Source organism: Haemaphysalis longicornis, unplaced genomic scaffold (genome assembly GCF_048455015.1).
Source record: "Haemaphysalis longicornis isolate Haplotype H1 unplaced genomic scaffold, Haemaphysalis longicornis Haplotype H1 scaffold_5, whole genome shotgun sequence".
Lineage (NCBI taxonomy): Eukaryota > Metazoa > Arthropoda > Arachnida > Ixodida > Ixodidae > Haemaphysalis > Haemaphysalis longicornis.
In genome coordinates, this window is record NW_027526385.1 from 113,097,921 (window position 1) to 113,115,682 (window position 17,762).

The 17,762-nt window shown below is 47.0% G+C and overlaps 1 non-coding gene across 1 annotated transcript; it reads left to right on the forward strand.

Annotated features, from left to right (window-relative positions):
- The first annotated feature begins 665 nt into the window (after positions 1–665).
- Trnag-ucc (transfer RNA glycine (anticodon UCC)) lies at positions 666–737 on the forward strand. Its single transcript has one exon. It is a non-coding gene; the product is annotated as a tRNA-Gly (tRNA).
- Positions 738–17,762: the final 17,025 nt, after the last annotated feature.

The following is a 17,762-nucleotide window of genomic DNA, read 5'->3' on the forward strand; positions in this document are numbered from 1 at the left end:
AGCATAAGAGGGTTTCCCGCCAGTTACCCGCTTATGACAGGCTGTAGACGTTCGCTTCACGCCCCGGGGGTTGAAAAGAAGGTCCCTTTCTCCCCGTGTAGTCTGAGTGGCACGGGCTACCACCCTCAAGCGTCAGATACAGTTGTAGTATATATAAATACCACAGAAAGTGAAGCGGAACACAGTCGCCCAGATAGCCGAATTGGTAAGGCATTCGAGATCTAATCGAAAGGCGTGGGTTCGGTCCCCACTCTGGGCGCGTGTTTTTCTTTCTTTCTTTCTCACGTAATTATAATAATAAATAATAATGTAACGTCACTAACGGTAAAAATATTCTAACCATTCCCCTATGCCTTCTTTGCTGTTGTAGACTGCCGGCATTTCTTCCTGTATTTTCTAACGAGCCCCTCATTTACAAACCCTATTATCATGCGAAAGCTTAGCGAGGGCCTCGGTTCTGGCAGCCTTGATGCCAAGGTAGCATAAGAGGGTTTCCCGCCAGTTACCCGCTTTTGACAGGCTGTAGACGTTCGCGTCACGCCCCGGGGTTGAAAAGAAGGTCCCCTTCTCCCCCTGTAGTCTGAGTGGCGCTGGCTACCACCCTCAAGCGTCAGATACAGTTGTAGTATATTTAAATACCCCAGAACGCGAAGCGGAACATAGTCGCCCAGATAGCCGAATTGGTAAGGCATTCGAGATCCAATCGAAAGGCGTGGGATCGGTCCCCACTCTGGGCGCGTGTTTTTCTTTCTTTCTTTCTCACGTAATTATAATAATAAATAATAATGTAACGTCACTAACGGTAAAAAATATTCTAACCATTCCCCTATGCCTTCTTTGGTGTTGTAGACTGCCGGCATTTCTTCCTGTATTTTCTAACGAGCCCCTCATTTACAAACCTATTATCATGCGAAAGCTTAGCGAGGGCCTCGGTTCTGGCAGCCTTGATGCCAAGGTAGCATAAGAGGGTTTCCTGCCAGTTACCCGCTTATGACAGGCTGTAGACGTTCGCGTCACGCCCCGGGGGTTGAAAAGAAGGTCCCCTTCTTTCCGTGTAATCTGAGTGGCGCTGGCTACCACCCTCAAGCGTCAGATACAGTTGTAGAATTATAAATACCCCAGAAAGTGAAGCGGAACACAGTCGCCCAGATAGCCGAATGGATAAGGCATTCGAGATGTAATCGAAAGGCATGGGTTCGGTCCCCCTCTGGGCGCGTGTTTTTCTTTTTCTTTCTCACGTAATTAATAATAATAAATAATAATATAACGTCACTAACGGTAAAAAATATTCTAACCATTCCCCTATGCCTTCTTTGGTGTTGTAGACTGCCGGCATTTCTTCCTGTATTTTCTAACGAGCCCCTCATTTACAAACCTATTATCATGCGAAAGCTTAGCGAGGGCCTCGGTTCTGGCAGCCTTGATGCCAAGGTAGCATAAGAGGGTTTCCTGCCAGTTACCCGCTTATGACAGGCTGTAGACGTTCGCGTCACGCCCCGGGGGTTGAAAAGAAGGTCCCCTTCTTTCCGTGTAATCTGAGTGGCGCTGGCTACCACCCTCAAGCGTCAGATACAGTTGTAGTAATTATAAATACCCCAGAAAGTGAAGCGGAACACAGTCGCCCAGATAGCCGAATGGATAAGGCATTCGAGATGTAATCGAAAGGCATGGGTTCGGTCCCCCTCTGGGCGCGTGTTTTTCTTTTTCTTTCTCACGTAATTAATAATAATAAATAATAATATAACGTCACTAACGGTAAAAAATATTCTAACCATTCCCCTATGCCTTCTTTGGTGTTGTAGACTGCCGGCATTTCTTCCTGTATTTTCTAACGAGCCCCTCATTTACAAACCTATTATCATGCGAAAGCTTAGCGAGGGCCTCGGTTCTGGCAGCCTTGATGCCAAGGTAGAATAAGAGGGTTTCCCGGCAGTTACCCGCTTATGCCAGGCTCTAGACGTTCGCGTCACGGCCCGGGGGTTGAAAAGAAGGTCCCCTTCTCCCCGTGTAGTCTGAGTGGCGCTGGCTATCACCCTCAAGCGTCAGATACAGTTGTAGTATATAAAAATACCCCAGAAAGTGAAGCGGAAAACAGTCGCCCAGATAGCCGAATTGGTAACACATTCGAGATGTAATCGAAATTCGTGGGTTCGGTCCCCACTCTGGGCGCGTGTTTTTCTTTCTTTCTTTCTCACGTAATTATAATAATAAATAATAATGTAATGTCACTAACGGTAAAAAATATTCTAACCATTCCCCTATGCCTTCTTTGGTGTTGTAGACTGCCGGCATTTCTTCCAGTATTTTCTAACGAGCCCCTCATTTACAAACCCTATTATAATGCGAAAGCTTAGCGAGGGCCTCGGTTCTGGCAGCCTTGATGCCAAGGTAGCATAAGAGGGTTTCCCGCAAGTTACCCGCTTATGACAGGCTGTAGACGTTGGCGTCACGCCCCGGGTATTGAAAAGAAGGTCCACTTCTCCCCGTGTAGTCTGAGTGGCGCTGGCTAACACCCTCAAGCGTCAGATACAGTTGTAGTATATATAAATACCCCAGAAAGTGAAGCGGAACACAGTCGCCCAGATAGCCGAATTGGTAAGGCATTCGAGATCTAATCGAAAGGCGTGGGTTCGGTCCCCACTCTGGGCGCGTGTTTTTTTCTTTCTTTCTTTCTCACGTAATTAATAATATTAATAATAATATAACGTCACTAACGGTAAAAAATATTCTAACCATTCCCCTATACCTTCTTTGTTGTTGTAGACTGCCGGCATTTCTTCCAGTATTTTCTAACGAGCCCCTCATTTACAAACCCTATTATCATGCGAAAGCTTAGCGAGGGCCTTGGTTCTGGCAGCCTTGATGCCAAGGTAGCAAACGAAGGTTTCCCGGCAGTTACCCGCTTATGACAGGCTGTAGACGTTCGCGTCACGCCCCAGGGGTTGAAAAGAAGGTCCCCTTCTCCCCTTGTAGTCTTAGTGGCGCTGGCTACCACTCTCAAGCGTCAGATACAAATGTAGTATATATAAATACCCCAGAAAGTGAAGCGGAACACAGTCGCCCAGATAGCCGAATTGGTAAGGCATTCGAGATGTAATCGAAAGGCGTGGGTTCGGTCCCCACTCTGGGCGCGTGTTTTTCTTTCTTTCTTTCTCACGTAATTATTAATAATAAATATTAATGTAACCACTAACGGTAAAAAATATTCTAACCATACCCCTATGCCTTCTTTGGTGTTGTAGACTGCCGGCATGTCTTCCTGTATTTTCTAACGAGCCCCTCATTTACAAACCCTATTATCATGCGAAAGCTTAGCGAGGGCCTCGGTTCTGGCAGCCTTGATGCCAAGGTAGCATAAGAGGGTTTCCCGCCAGTTACCCGCTTATGACAGGCTGTAGACGTTCGCGTCACACCCCGGGGGTTGAAAAGAAGGTCCTCTTATCCCCGTGTAGTCTGAGTGGCGCTGGCTACCACCCTCAAGCGTCAGATACAGTTGTAGTATATATAAATACCCCAGATAGTGAAGCGGAACACAGACTCCCAGATAGCCGAATTGGTAAGGCATTCGAGGTCTTATCGAAAGGCGTGGGTTCGGTCCCCACTCTGGGCGCGTGTTTTTCTTTCTTTCTTTCTCACGTAATTATTAATAATAAATAATAATGTAACGTCACTAACAGTAAAAATATTCTAACCATTCCCCTATGCCTTCTTTGGTGTTGTAGACTGCCGGCATTTCTTCCAGTATTTTCTAACGAGCCCCTCATTTACAAACCCTATTATCATGCGAAAGCTTAGCGAGGGCCTTGGTTCTGGCAGCCTTGATGCCAAGGTAGCAAACGAGGGTTTCCCGGCAGTTACCCGCTTATGACAGGCTGTAGACGTTCGCGTCACGCCCCAGGGGTTGAAAAGAAGGTCCCCTTCTCCCCTTGTAGTCTTAGTGGCGCTGGCTACCACTCTCAAGCGTCAGATACAAATGTAGTATATATAAATACCCCAGAAAGTGAAGCGGAACACAGTCGCCCAGATAGCCGAATTGGTAAGGCATTCGAGATGTAATCGAAAGGCGTGGGTTCGGTCCCCACTCTGGGCGCGTGTTTTTCTTTCTTTCTTTCTCACGTAATTATTAATAATAAATATTAATGTAACCACTAACGGTAAAAAATATTCTAACCATACCCCTATGCCTTCTTTGGTGTTGTAGACTGCCGGCATGTCTTCCTGTATTTTCTAACGAGCCCCTCATTTACAAACCCTATTATCATGCGAAAGCTTAGCGAGGGCCTCGGTTCTGGCAGCCTTGATGCCAAGGTAGCATAAGAGGGTTTCCCGCCAGTTACCCGCTTATGACAGGCTGTAGACGTTCGCGTCACACCCCGGGGGTTGAAAAGAAGGTCCTCTTATCCCCGTGTAGTCTGAGTGGCGCTGGCTACCACCCTCAAGCGTCAGATACAGTTGTAGTATATATAAATACCCCAGATAGTGAAGCGGAACACAGTCTCCCAGATAGCCGAATTGGTAAGGCATTCGAGGTCTTATCGAAAGGCGTGGGTTCGGTCCCCACTCTGGGCGCGTGTTTTTCTTTCTTTCTTTCTCACGTAATTATTAATAATAAATAATAATGTAACGTCACTAACAGTAAAAATATTCTAACCATTCCCCTATGCCTTCTTTGGTGTTGAAGACTGCCGGCATTTCTTCCAGTATTTTCTAACGAGCCCCTCATTTACAAACCCTAATATAATGCGAAATCTTAGCGAGGGCCTCGGTTCTGGCAGCCTTGATGCCAATGTAGCATAAGAGGGTTTCGCGCCAGTTACCCGCTTATGACAGGCTGTAGACGTTCGCTTCACGCCCCGGGGGTTGAAAAGAAGGTCCCCTTCTCCCAGTGTAGTCTGAGTTGCGCGGGCTACCACCCTCAAGCGTCAGATACAGTTGTAGTATATATAAATACCACAGAAAGTGAAGCGGAACACAGTCGCCCAGATAGCCGAATTGGTAAGGCATTCGAGATCTAATCGAAAGGCGTGGGTTTGGTCCCTACTCTGGGCGCGTGTTTTTCTTTCTTTCTTTCTCACGTAATTAATAATAATAAATAATAATGGAACGTCACTAACGGTAAAAATAATTTAACCATTCCCCTATGCCTTCTTCGTTGTTGTAGACTGCCGGCATTTCTTCCTGTATTTTCTAACGAGCCCCTCATTTACAAACCCTATTATCATGCGAAAGCTTAGCGAGGGCCTCGGTTCTGGCGGCCTTGATGCCAAGGTAGCATAAGAGGGTTTTCCGCCAGTTACCCGCTTATGACAGGCTGTAGACGTTCGCGTCACGCCCCGGGGTTGAATTGAAAAGAAGGTCCCCTTCTCCCCGTGTAGTCTGAGTGGCGCTGGCTACCACCCTCAAGCGTCAGATACAGTTGTAGTATATCTAAATACCCCAAAAAACGAAGCGGAACATAGTCGCCCAGATAGCCGAATTGGTAAGGCATTCGAGATCTAATCGAAAGGCGTGGGATCGGTCCCCACACTGGGCGCGTGTTTTTCTTTCTTTCTCTCTCACGTAATTAATAATAATAAATAATAATGTAACGTCACTAACGGTAAAAAATATTCTAACCATTCCCCTATGCCTTCTTTGGTGTTGTAGGCTGCCGGCATTTCTTCCTGTATTTTCTAACGAGCCCCTCATTTACAAACCAATTATCATGCGAAAGCTTAGCGAGGGCCTCGGTTCTGGCAGCCTTGATGCCAAGGTAGCATAAGAGGGTTTCTCGCCAGTTACCCGCTTATGACAGGGTGTAGACGTTCGCGTCACGCCCCGGGGGTTGACAAGAAGGTCCCCTTCTCCCCGTGTAGTCTGAGTGGCGCTGGCTATCACCCTCAAGCGTCAGATACAGTTGTAGTATATATAAATACCCCAGAAAGTGAAGCGGAACACAGTCGCCCAGATAGCCGAATTGGTAAGGCATTCGAGATGTAATCGAAAGGCGTGGGTTCGGTCCCCACTCTGGGAGCGTGTTTTTCTTTCTTTCTTAATAATGTAACGTCACTAATGGTAAAAAATATTCTAACCATTCCCCTATGCCTTCTTTGGTGTTGTAGACTGCCGGCATTTCTTCCAGTATTTTCTAACGAGCCCCTCATTTACAAACCCTATTATAATGGGAAAGCTTAGCGAGGGCCTCGGTTCTGGCAGCCTTGATGCCAAGGTAGCATAAGAGGGTTTCCTGCCAGTTACCCGCTTATGACAGGCTGTAGACGTTCGCGTCACGCCCCGGGGGTTGAAAAGAAGGTCCCCTTCTCCCCGTGTAGTCTGAGTTGCGCGGGCTACCACCCTCAAGCGTCAGATACAGTTGTAGTATATATAAATACCACAGAAAGTGAAGCGGAACACAGTCGCCCAGATAGCCGAATTGGTAAGGCATTCGAGATCTAATCGAAAGGCGTGGGTTTGGTCCCTACTCTGTGCGCGTGTTTTTCTTTCTTTCTTTCTCACGTAATTAATAATTATAAATAATAATGGAACGTCACTAACGGTAAAAATAATTTAACCATTCCCCTATGCCTTCTTTGTTGTTGTAGACTGCCGGCATTTCTTCCTGTATTTTCTAACGAGCCCCTCATTTACAAACCCTATTATCATGCGAAAGCTTAGCGAGGGCCTCGGTTCTGGCAGCCTTGATGCCAAGGTAGCATAAGAGGGTTTCCCGCCAGTTACCCGCTTATGACAGGCTGTAGACGTTCGCGTCACGCCCCGGGGGTTGAAAAGAAGGTCCTCTTCTCCCCGTGTAGTCTGAGTGGCGCTGGCTACCACCCTCAAGCGTCAGATACAGTTGTAGTATATATATATATACCCCAGATAGTGAAGCCGAACACAGTCGCCCAGATAGCCGAATTGGTAAGGCATTCGAGGTCTAATCGCAAGGCTTGGGTTCGGTCCCCACTCTGGGCGCGTGTTTTCTTTCTTTCTCACGTAATTAATAGTATTAAATAATAATGTAATGTCACTAACGGTAAAAAATATTCCAACCATTCCCCTATGCCTTCCTTGGTGTTGTAGTCTGCCGGCATTTCTTCCTGTATTTTCTAACGAGCCCCTCATTTACAAACCCTATTATCATGAGAAAGCTTAGCGAGGGCCTCGGTTCTGGCAGCCTTCATGCCAAGGTAGCATAAGAGGGTTTTCTGCCAGTTACCCACTTATGACAGGCTGTAGACGTTCGCGTCACGCCCCGGGGGTTGAAAAGAAGGTCCCCTTCTTCCCGTGTATTCTGAGTGGCGCTGGCTACCACCCTCAAGCGTCAGATACAGTTGTAGTATATAAAAATACCCCAGAAAGTGAAGCGGAACACAGTCGCCCAGATAGCCGAATGGGTAAGGCATTCGAGATGTAATCGAAAGGCATGGGTTCGGTCCCCCTCTGGGCTCGTGTTTTTCTTTCTTTCTTTCTCACGTAATTAATAATAATAAATAATAATGTAACGTCACTAACGGTAAAAAATATTCTAACCATTCCCCTATGCCTTCTTTGGTGTTGTAGACTGCCGGCATTTCTTCCTGTATTTTCTAACGAGCCCCTCATTTACAAACCTATTATCATGCGAAAGCTTAGCGAGGGCCTCGGTTCTGGCAGCCTTGATGCCAAGGTAGCATAAGAGGGTTTCTCGCCAGTTACCCGCTTATGACAGGCTTTTGACGTTCGCGTCACGCCCCGGGGGTTGAAAAGAAGGTCCCCTTCTCCCCGTGTAGTCTGAGTGGTGCTGGCTATCACCCTCAAGCGTCAGATACAGTTGTAGTATATATAAATACCCCAGAAAGTGAAGCGGAACACAGTCGCCCAGATAGCCGAATTGGTAAGGCATTCGAGATCTAATCGAAAGGCGTGGGTTCAGTCCCCACTCTGGGCGCGTGTTTTTTTTTCTTTCTTTCTTTCTCACGTAATTAATAATAATAAATAATAATGTAACGTCACTAACGGTAAAAAATATTCTAACCATTCCCCCATGCCTTCTTTGGTGTTGTAGACTGCCGGCATTTCTTCCAGTATTTTCTAACGAGCCCCTCATTTACAAACCCTATCATAATGCGAAAGCTTAGCGAGGGCCTCGGTTCTCGCAGACTTGATGCCAAGGTAGCATAAGAGGGTTTGCCGCCAGTTACCAGCTTATGACAGGCTGTAGACGTTCGCTTCACGCCCCGGGGGTTGAAAAGAAGGTCCCCTTCTCCCCGTGTAGTCTGAGTGGCGCGGGCTACCACCCTAAAGCGTCAGATACAGTTGTAGTATATATAAATACCACAGAAAGTGAAGCGGAACACAGTCGCCCAGATAGCCGAATTGGTAAGGCATTCGAGATCTAATCGAAAGGCGTGGGTTCGGTCCCCACTCTTGGCGCGTGTTTTTCTTTCTTTCTTTCTCACGTAATTATTAATAATAAAAAATAATGTAACATCACTAACGGTAAAAAATATTCTAACCATTCCCCTATGCCTTCTTTGGTGTTGTAGGCTGCCGGCATTTCTTCCAGTATTTTCTAACGAGCCCCTCATTTACAAACCCTAATATAATGCGAAAGCTTAGCGAGGGCCTCGGTTCTGGCAGCCTTGATGCCAAGGTAGCATAAGAGGGTTTCCCGCCAGTTACCCGCTTATGACAGGCTGTAGACGTTCGCTTCACGCCCCGGGGGTTGAAAAGAAGGTCCCCTTCTCCCCGTGTAGTCTGAGTGGCGCGGGCTACCACCCTAAAGCGTCAGATACAGTTGTAGTATATATAAATACCACAGAAAGTGAAGCGGAACACAGTCGCCCAGATAGCCGAATTGGTAAGGCATTCGAGATCTAATCGAAAGGCGTGGGTTCGGTCCCCACTCTGGGCGCGTGTTTTTCTTTCTTTCTTTCTCACGTAATTAATAATAATAAATAATAATGTAACGTCACTAACGGTAAAAAATATTCTAACCATTCCCCTATGCCTTCTTTGGTGTTGTAGACTGCCGCATTTCTTCCTGTATTTTCTAACGAGCCCCTCATTTACAAACCTATTATCATGCGAAAGCTTAGCGAGGGCCTCGGTTCTGGCAGCCTTGATGCAAAGGTAGCATAAGAGGGTTTCTCGCCAGTTACCCGCTTATGACCGGGTGTAGACGTTCGCGTCACGCCCCGGGGGTTGAAAAGAAAGTCCCCTTCTCCCCGTGTAGTCTGAGTGGCGCTGGCTATCACCCTCAAGCGTCAGATACAGTTGAAGTATATATAAATACCCCAGAAAGTGAAGCGGAACAAAGTCGCCCAGATAGCCGAATTGGTAAGGCATTCGAGATGTAATCGAAAGGCGTGGGTTCGGTCCCCACTCTGGGCGCGTGTTTTTCTTTCTTTCTAAATAATGTAACGTCACTAATGGTAAAAAATATTCTAACCATTCCCCTATGCCTTCTTTGGTGTTGTAGACTGCCGGCATTTCTTCCAGTATTTTCTAACGAGCCCCTCATTTACAAACCCTATTATAATGCGAAAGCTTAGCGAGGGCCTCGGTTCTGGCAGCATTGATGCCAAGGAAGCATAAGAGGGTTTCCCGCCAGTTACCCGCTTATGATAGGCTGTAGACGTTCGCGTCACGCCCCGGGGGTTGAAAAGAAGGTCCTCTTCTCCCCGTGTAGTCTGAGTGGCGCTGGCTACCACCCTCAAGCGTCAGATACAGTTGTAGTATATATATATATACCCCAGATAGTGAAGCCGACCACAGTCCCCCAGATAGCCGAATTGGTAAGGCATTCGAGGTCTAATCGCAAGGCTTGGGTTCGGTCCCCACTCTGGGCGCGTGTTTTCTTTCTTTCTCACGTAATTAATAGTATTAAATAATAATGTAATGTCACTAACGGTAAAAAATATTCCAACCATTCCCCTATGCCTTCCTTGGTGTTGTAGTCTGCCGGCATTTCTTCCTGTATTTTCTAACGAGCCCCTCATTTACAAACCCTATTATCATGAGAAAGCTTAGCGAGGGCCTCGGTTCTGGCAGCCTTCATGCCAAGGTAGCATAAGAGGGTTTTCTGCCAGTTACCCACTTATGACAGGCTGTAGACGTTCGCGTCACGCCCCGGGGGTTGAAAAGAAGGTCCCCTTCTTCCCGTGTATTCTGAGTGGCGCTGGCTACCACCCTCAAGCGTCAGATACAGTTGTAGTATATAAAAATACCCCAGAAAGTGAAGCGGAACACAGTCGCCCAGATAGCCGAATGGGTAAGGCATTCGAGATGTAATCGAAAGGCATGGGTTCGGTCCCCCTCTGGGCTCGTGTTTTTCTTTCTTTCTTTCTCACGTAATTAATAATAATAAATAATAATGTAATGTCACTAACGGTAAAAATATTCTAACCATTCCCCTATGCCTTCTTTGGTGTTGTAGACTGCCGGCATTTCTTCCTGTATTTTCTAACGAGCCCCTCATTTACAAACCTATTATAATGCGAAAGCTTAGCGAGGGCCTCGGTTCTGGCAGCATTGATGCCAAGGAAGCATAAGAGGGTTTCCCGCCAGTTACCCGCTTATGATAGGCTGTAGACGTTCGCGTCACGCCCCGGGGGTTGAAAAGAAGGTCCACTTATCCCCGTGTAGTCTGAGTGGCGCTGGCTAACACCCTCAAGCGTCAGATACAGTTGTAGTATATATATAAATACCCCAGAAAGTGAAGCGGAACACAGTCGCCCAGATAGCCGAATTGGTAAGGCATTCGAGATCTAATCGAAAGGCGTGGGTTCGGTCCCCACTCTGGGCGCGTGTTTTTCTTTCTTTCTTTCTCACGTAATAAATAATAATAAATAATAATGTAACGTCACTAACAGTAAAAAATATTCTAACCATTCCCCTATGCCTTCTTTGGTGTTGTACACTGCCGGCATTTCTTCCAGTATTTTCTAACGAGCCCCTCATTTACAAACCCTATTATCATGCGAAAGCTTAGCGAGGGCCTTGGTTCTGGCAGCCTTGATGCCAAGGTAGCAAAAGAGGGTTTCCCGGCAGTTACCCGCTTATGACAGGCTGTAGACGTTCGCGTCACGGCCCGGGGGTTGAAAAGAAGGTCCTCTTCTCCCCGTGTAGTCTGAGTGGCACTGGCTACCACCCTCAAGCGTCAGATACAGTTGTAGTATATATAAATACCCCAGATAGTGAAGCGGAACACAGTCGCCCAGATAGCCGAATTGGTAAGGCATTCGAGGTCTAATCGAAAGGCGTGGGTTCGGTCCCCACTCTGGGCGCGTGTTTTCTTTCTTTCTCACGTAATTATTATAATAAATAATAATGTAACGTCACTAACGGTAAAAAATATCCTAACCATTCCCCTATGCTTTTCTTGGTGTTGTAGACTGCCGGCATTTCTTCCAGTATTTTCTAACGAGCCCGTCATTTACAAACCCTATTATCATGCGAAAGCATAGCGAGGGCCTCGGTTCTGGCAGCCTTGATGCCAAGGTAGAAAAGAGGGTTTCCCGCCAGTTACCCGCTTATGACAGGCTGTAGACGTTCGCGTCACGCCCCGGGGGTTGAAAAGAAGGTCCCCTTCTCCCCGTGTAGTCTGAGTGGCGCTAGCTACCACCCTCAAGCGTCAGACACAGTTGTAGTATATATAAATACCCCAGAAAGTGAAGCGGAACACAGTCGCCCAGATAGCCGAATTGGTAAGGCATTCGAGATGTAATCGAAAGGCGTGGGTTCGGTCCCCACTCTAGGCGCGTGTTTTTCTTTCTTTCTTTCTCACGTAATATTAATAATAAAAAATAATGTAACGTCACTAACGGTAAAAAATATTCTAACCATTCCCTTATGCCTTCTTTGGTGTTGTAGACTGCTGGCATTTCTTCCTGTATTTTCTAACGAGCCCCTCATTTACAAACCCTATTATCATGCGAAAGCTTAGCGAGGGCCTCGGTTCTGGCAGCCTTGATGCCAAGGTAGCATAAGAGGGTTTCCCGCCAGTTACCCGCTTATGACAGGCTGTAGACGTTCGCTTCACGCCCCGGGGGTTGAAAAGAAGGTCCATTTCTCCCCGTGTAGTCTGAGTGGCGCTGGCTACCACCCTCAAGCGTCAGATACAGTTGTAGTATATATAAATACCACAGAAAGTGAAGCGGATCACAGTCGCCCAGATAGCCGAATTGGTAAGGCATTCGAGATCTAATCGAAAGGCGTGGGTTCGGTCCCCACTCTGGGCGCGTGTTTTTCTGTCTTTCTTTCTCACGTAATTAATAATAATAAATATTAATGTAACGTCACTAACAGTAAAAAATATTCTAACCATTCCCCTATGCCTTCTTTGGTGTTGTAGACTGCCGGCATTTCTTCCAGTATTTTCTAACGAGCCCCTCATTTACAAACCCGATTATAATGCGAAAGCTTAGCGAGGGCCTCGGTTCTGGCAGCCTTGATGCCAAGGTAGCATAAGAGGGTTTCCCGCCAGTTACCCGCTTATGACAGGCTGTAGACGTTCGCTTCACGCCCCGGGGTTTAAAAAGAAGGTCCCCTTCTTCCCGTGTATTCTGAGTGGCGCTGGCTACCACCCGCAAGCGTCAGATACAGTTGTAGTATATATAAATACCACAGAAAGTGAAGCTGAACACGGTCGCCCAGATAGCCGAATTGGTAAGGCATTCGAGATCTAATCGAAAGGCGTGGGTTCGGTCCCCACTCTAGGCGCGTGTTTTTCTCTTTCTTTCTCACGTAAGAATAATAACAAATGATAATGTAACGTCACTAACGGTAAAAAATATTCTAACCATTCCCCTATGCCTTCTTTGGTGTTGTAGACTGCCGGCATTTCTTCCTGTATTTTCCAATGAGCCCCTTATTTACAAACCCTATTATCATGCGAAAGCTTAGCGAGGGCCTCGGTTCTGGCAGCCTTGATGCCAAGGTAGCATAAGGGGGTTTCCCGCCAGTTACCCGCTTATGACAGGCTGTAGACGTTCGTGTCACGCCCCGGGGGTTGAAAAGAAGGTCTCCTTCTCCCCGTGTAGTCTTAGTGGCGCTGGCTACCACTCTCAAGCGTCAGATACAGTTGTAGTATATATAAATACCCCAGAAAGTGAAGCGGAACACAGTCGCCCAGATAGCCGAATTGGTAAGGCATTCGAGATCTAATCGAAAGGCGTGGGTTCGGTCCCCACTCTGGGCGCGTGTTTTTCTTTCTTTCTTTCTCACGTAATAAATAATAATAAATAATAATGTAACGTCACTAACGGTAAAAAATATTCTAACCATTCCCCTATGCCTTCTTTGGTGTTGTACACTGCCGGCATTTCTTCCAGTATTTTCTAACGAGCCCCTCATTTACAAACCCTATTATCATGCGAAAGCTTAGCGAGGGCCTTGGTTCTGGCAGCCTTGATGCCAAGGTAGCAAAAGAGGGTTTCCCGGCAGTTACCTGCTTATGACAGGCTGTAGACGTTCGCGTCACGGCCCGGGGGTTGAAAAGAAGGTCCTCTTCTCCCCGTGTAGTCTGAGTGGCACTGGCTACCACCCTCAAGCGTCAGATACAGTTGTAGTATATATAAATACCCCAGATAGTGAAGCGGAACACAGTCGCCCAGATAGCCGAATTGGTAAGGCATTCGAGGTCTAATCGAAAGGCGTGGGTTCGGTCCCCACTCTGGGCGCGTGTTTTCTTTCTTTCTCACGTAATTATTATAATAAATAATAATGTAACGTCACTAACGGTAAAAAATATCCTAACCATTCCCCTATGCTTTTCTTGGTGTTGTAGACTGCCGGCATTTCTTCCTGTATTTTCTAACGAGCCCCTCATTTACAAACCCTATAATCATGCGAAAGCTTAGCGAGGGCCTCGGTTCTGGCAGCCTTGATGCCAAGGTAGCATAAGAGGGTTTCCCGTCAGTTACCCGCTTATGACAGGCTGTACACGTTCGCGTCAGGCCCCGGGGGGTGGAAAAGAAGATCCCCTTCTCCCCGTGAAGTCTGAGTGGCGCTGGCTACCACCCTCAAGCATCAGATACGGTTGTAGTATATATAAATACCCCAGAAAGTGAAGCGGAACACAGTCGCCCAGATAGCCGAATTGGTAAGGCATTCGAGATCTAATCGAAAGGCGTTGGTTCGGTCCCCACTCTGGGCGCGTGTTTTTCTTTCTTTCTTTCTCACGTAATTAATAATAATAAATAATAATGTAACGTCACTAAAGGTAAAAAATATTCTAACCATTCCCCTATGCCTTCTTTGGTGGTGTAGACTGCCGGCATTTCTTCCTGTATTTTCTAACGAGCCCCTCATTTACAAACCCTATTATCATGCGAAAGCATAGCGAGGGCCTCGGTTCTGGCAGCCTTGATGCCAAGGTAGAAAAGAGGGTTTCCCCCCAGTTACCCGCTTATGACAGGCTGTAGACGTTCGCGTCACGCCCCGGGGGTTGAAAAGAAGGTCCCCTTCTCCCCGTGTAGTCTGAGTGGCGCTGGCTACCACCCTCAAGCGTCAGACACAGTTGTAGTATATATAAATACCCCAGAAAGTGAAGCGGAACACAGTCGCCCAGATAGCCGAATTGGTAAGGCATTCGAGATGTAATCGAAAGGCGTGGGTTCGGTCCCCACTCTAGGCGCGTGTTTTTCTTTCTTTCTTTCTCACGTAATATTAATAATAAAAAATAATGTAACGTCACTAACGGTAAAAAATATTCTAACCATTCCCTTATGCCTTCTTTGGTGTTGTAGACTGCCGGCATTTCTTCCTGTATTTTCTAACGAGCCCCTCATTTACAAACCCTATTATCATGCGAAAGCTTAGCGAGGGCCTCGGTTCTGGCAGCCTTGATGCCAAGGTAGCATAAAGGGTTTCCCGCCAGTTACCCGCTTATGACAGGCTGTAGACGTTCGCTTCACGCCCCGGGGGTTGAAAAGAAGGTCCATTTCTCCCCGTGTAGTCTGAGTGGCGCTGGCTACCACCCTCAAGCGTCAGATACAGTTGTAGTATATATAAATACCACAGAAAGTGAAGCGGAACACAGTCGCCCAGATAGCCGAATTGGTAAGGCATTCGATATCTAATCGAAAGGCGTGGGTTCGGTCCCTACTCTGGGCGCGTGTTTTTCTGTCTTTCTTTCTCACGTAATTAATAATAATAAATATTAATGTAACGTCACTAACAGTAAAAAATATTCTAACCATTCCCCTATGCCTTCTTTGGTGTTGTAGACTGCCGGCATTTCTTCCAGTATTTTCTAACGAGCCCCTCATTTACAAACCCGATTATAATGCGAAAGCTTAGCGAGGGCCTCGGTTCTGGCAGCCTTGATGCCAAGGTAGCATAAGAGGGTTTCCCGCCAGTTACCCGCTTATGACAGGCTGTAGACGTTCGCTTCACGCCCCGGGGTTTGAAAAGAAGGTCCCCTTCTCCCCGTGTAGTCTGAGTGGCGCTGGCTACCACCCGCAAGCGTCCGATACAGTTGTAGTATATATAAATACCACAGAAAGTGAAGCGGAACACGGTCGCCCAGATAGCCGAATTGGTAAGGCATTCGAGATCTAATCGAAAGGCGTGGGTTCGGTCCCCACTCTAGGCGCGTGTTTTTTTCTTTCTTTCTCACGTAAGAATAATAACAAATGATAATGTAACGTCACTAACGGTAAAAAATATTCTAAATATTCCCCTATGCCTTCTTTGGTGTTGTAGACTGCCGGCATTTCTTCCTGTATTTTCTAATGAGCCCCTTATTTACAAACCCTATTATCATGCGAAAGCTTAGCGAGGGCCTCGGTTCTGGCAGCCTTGATGCCAAGGTAGCATAAGGGGGTTTCCCGCCAGTTACCCGCTTATGACAGGCTGTAGACGTTCGCGTCACACCCCGGGGGTTGAAAAGAAGGTCCACTTCTCCCCGTGTAGTCTGAGTGGCGCTGGCTAACACCCTCAAGCGTCAGATACAGTTGTAGTATATATAAATACCCCAGAAAGTGAAGCGGAACACAGTCGCCCAGATAGCCGAATTGGTAAGGCATTCGAGATCTAATCGAAAGGCGTGGGTTCGGTCCCCACTCTGGGCGCGTGTTTTTCTGTCTTTCTTTCTCACGTAATTAATAATAATAAATATTAATGTAACGTCACTAACAGCAAAAAATATTCTAACCATTCCCCTATGCTTCTTTGGTGTTGTAGACTGCCGGCATTTCTTCCAGTATTTTCTAACGAGCCCCTCATTTACAAACCCGATTATAATGCAAAAGCTTAGCGAGGGCCTCGGTTCTGGCAGCCTTGATGCCAAGGTAGCATAAGAGGGTTTTCGCCAGTTACCCGCTTATGACAGGCTGTAGACGTTCGCTTCACGCCCCGAAGGTTGAAAAGAAGGTCCCCTTCTCCCCGTGTAGTCTGAGTGGCGCTGGCTACCACCCGCAAGCGTCAGATACAGTTGTAGTATATATAAATACCACAGAAAGTGAAGCGGAACACGGTCGCCCAGATAGCCGAATTGGTAAGAAATTCGAGATCTAATCGAAAGGCGTGGGTTCGGTCCCCACTCTAGGCGCGTGTTTTTTTTCTTTCTTTCTCACGTCATTATTAATAATAAATAATAATGTAACGTCACTAACGGTAAAAAATATTCTAACCATTCCCCTATGCCTTCTTTGGTGTTGTAGACTGCCGGCATTTCTTCCTGTATTTTCTAATGAGCCCCTTATTTACAAACCCTATTATCATGCGAAAGCTTAGCGAGGGCCTCGGTTCTGGCAGCCTTGATGCCAAGGTAGCATAAGAGGGTTTCCCGCCAGTTACCCGCTTATGACAGGCTGTAGACGTTCGCGTCACGCCCCGGGGGTTGAAAAGAAGGTCCCCGTCTCCCCGTGTAGTCTTAGTGGCGCTGGCTACCACTCTCAAGCGTCAGATACAGTTGTAGTATATATAAATACCCCAGAAAGTGAAGCGGAACACAGTCGCCCAGATAGCCGAATTGGTAAGGCATTCGAGATCTAATCGAAAGGCGTGGGTTCGGTCCCCACTCTGGGCGCGTGTTTTTCTTTCTTTCTTTCTCACGTAATAAATAATAATAAATAATAATGTAACGTCACTAACGGTAAAAAATATTCTAACCATTCCCCTATGCCTTCTTTGGTGTTGTACACTGCCGGCATTTCTTCCAGTATTTTCTAAGGAGCCCCTCATTTACAAACCCTATTATCATGCGAAAGCTTAGCGAGGGCCTTGGTTCTGGCAGCGTTGATGCCAAGGTAGCAAAAGAGGGTTTCCCGGCAGTTACCCGCTTATGACAGGCTGTAGACGTTCGCGTCAAGGCCCGGGGGTTGAAAAGAAGGTCCTCTTCTCCCCGTGTAGTCTGAGTGGCACTGGCTACCACCCTCAAGCGTCAGATACAGTTGTAGTATATATAAATACCCCAGATAGTGAAGCGGAACACAGTCGCCCAGATAGCCGAATTGGTAAGGCATTCGAGGTCTAATCGAAAGGCGTGGGTTCGGTCCCCACTCTGGGCGCGTGTTTTCTTTCTTTCTCACGTAATTATTATAATAAATAATAATGTAACGCCACTAACGGTAAAAAATATCCTAACCATTCCCCTATGCTTTTCTTGGTGTTGTAGACTGCCGGCATTTCTTCCTGTATTTTCTAACGAGCCCCTCATTTACAAACCCTATTATCATGCGAAAGCTTAGCGAGGGCCTCGGTTCTGGCAGCCAAGGTAGCATAAGAGGGTTTCCCGTCAGTTACCCGCTTATGACAGGCTGTACACGTTCGCGTCAGGCCCCGTGGGTGGAAAAGAA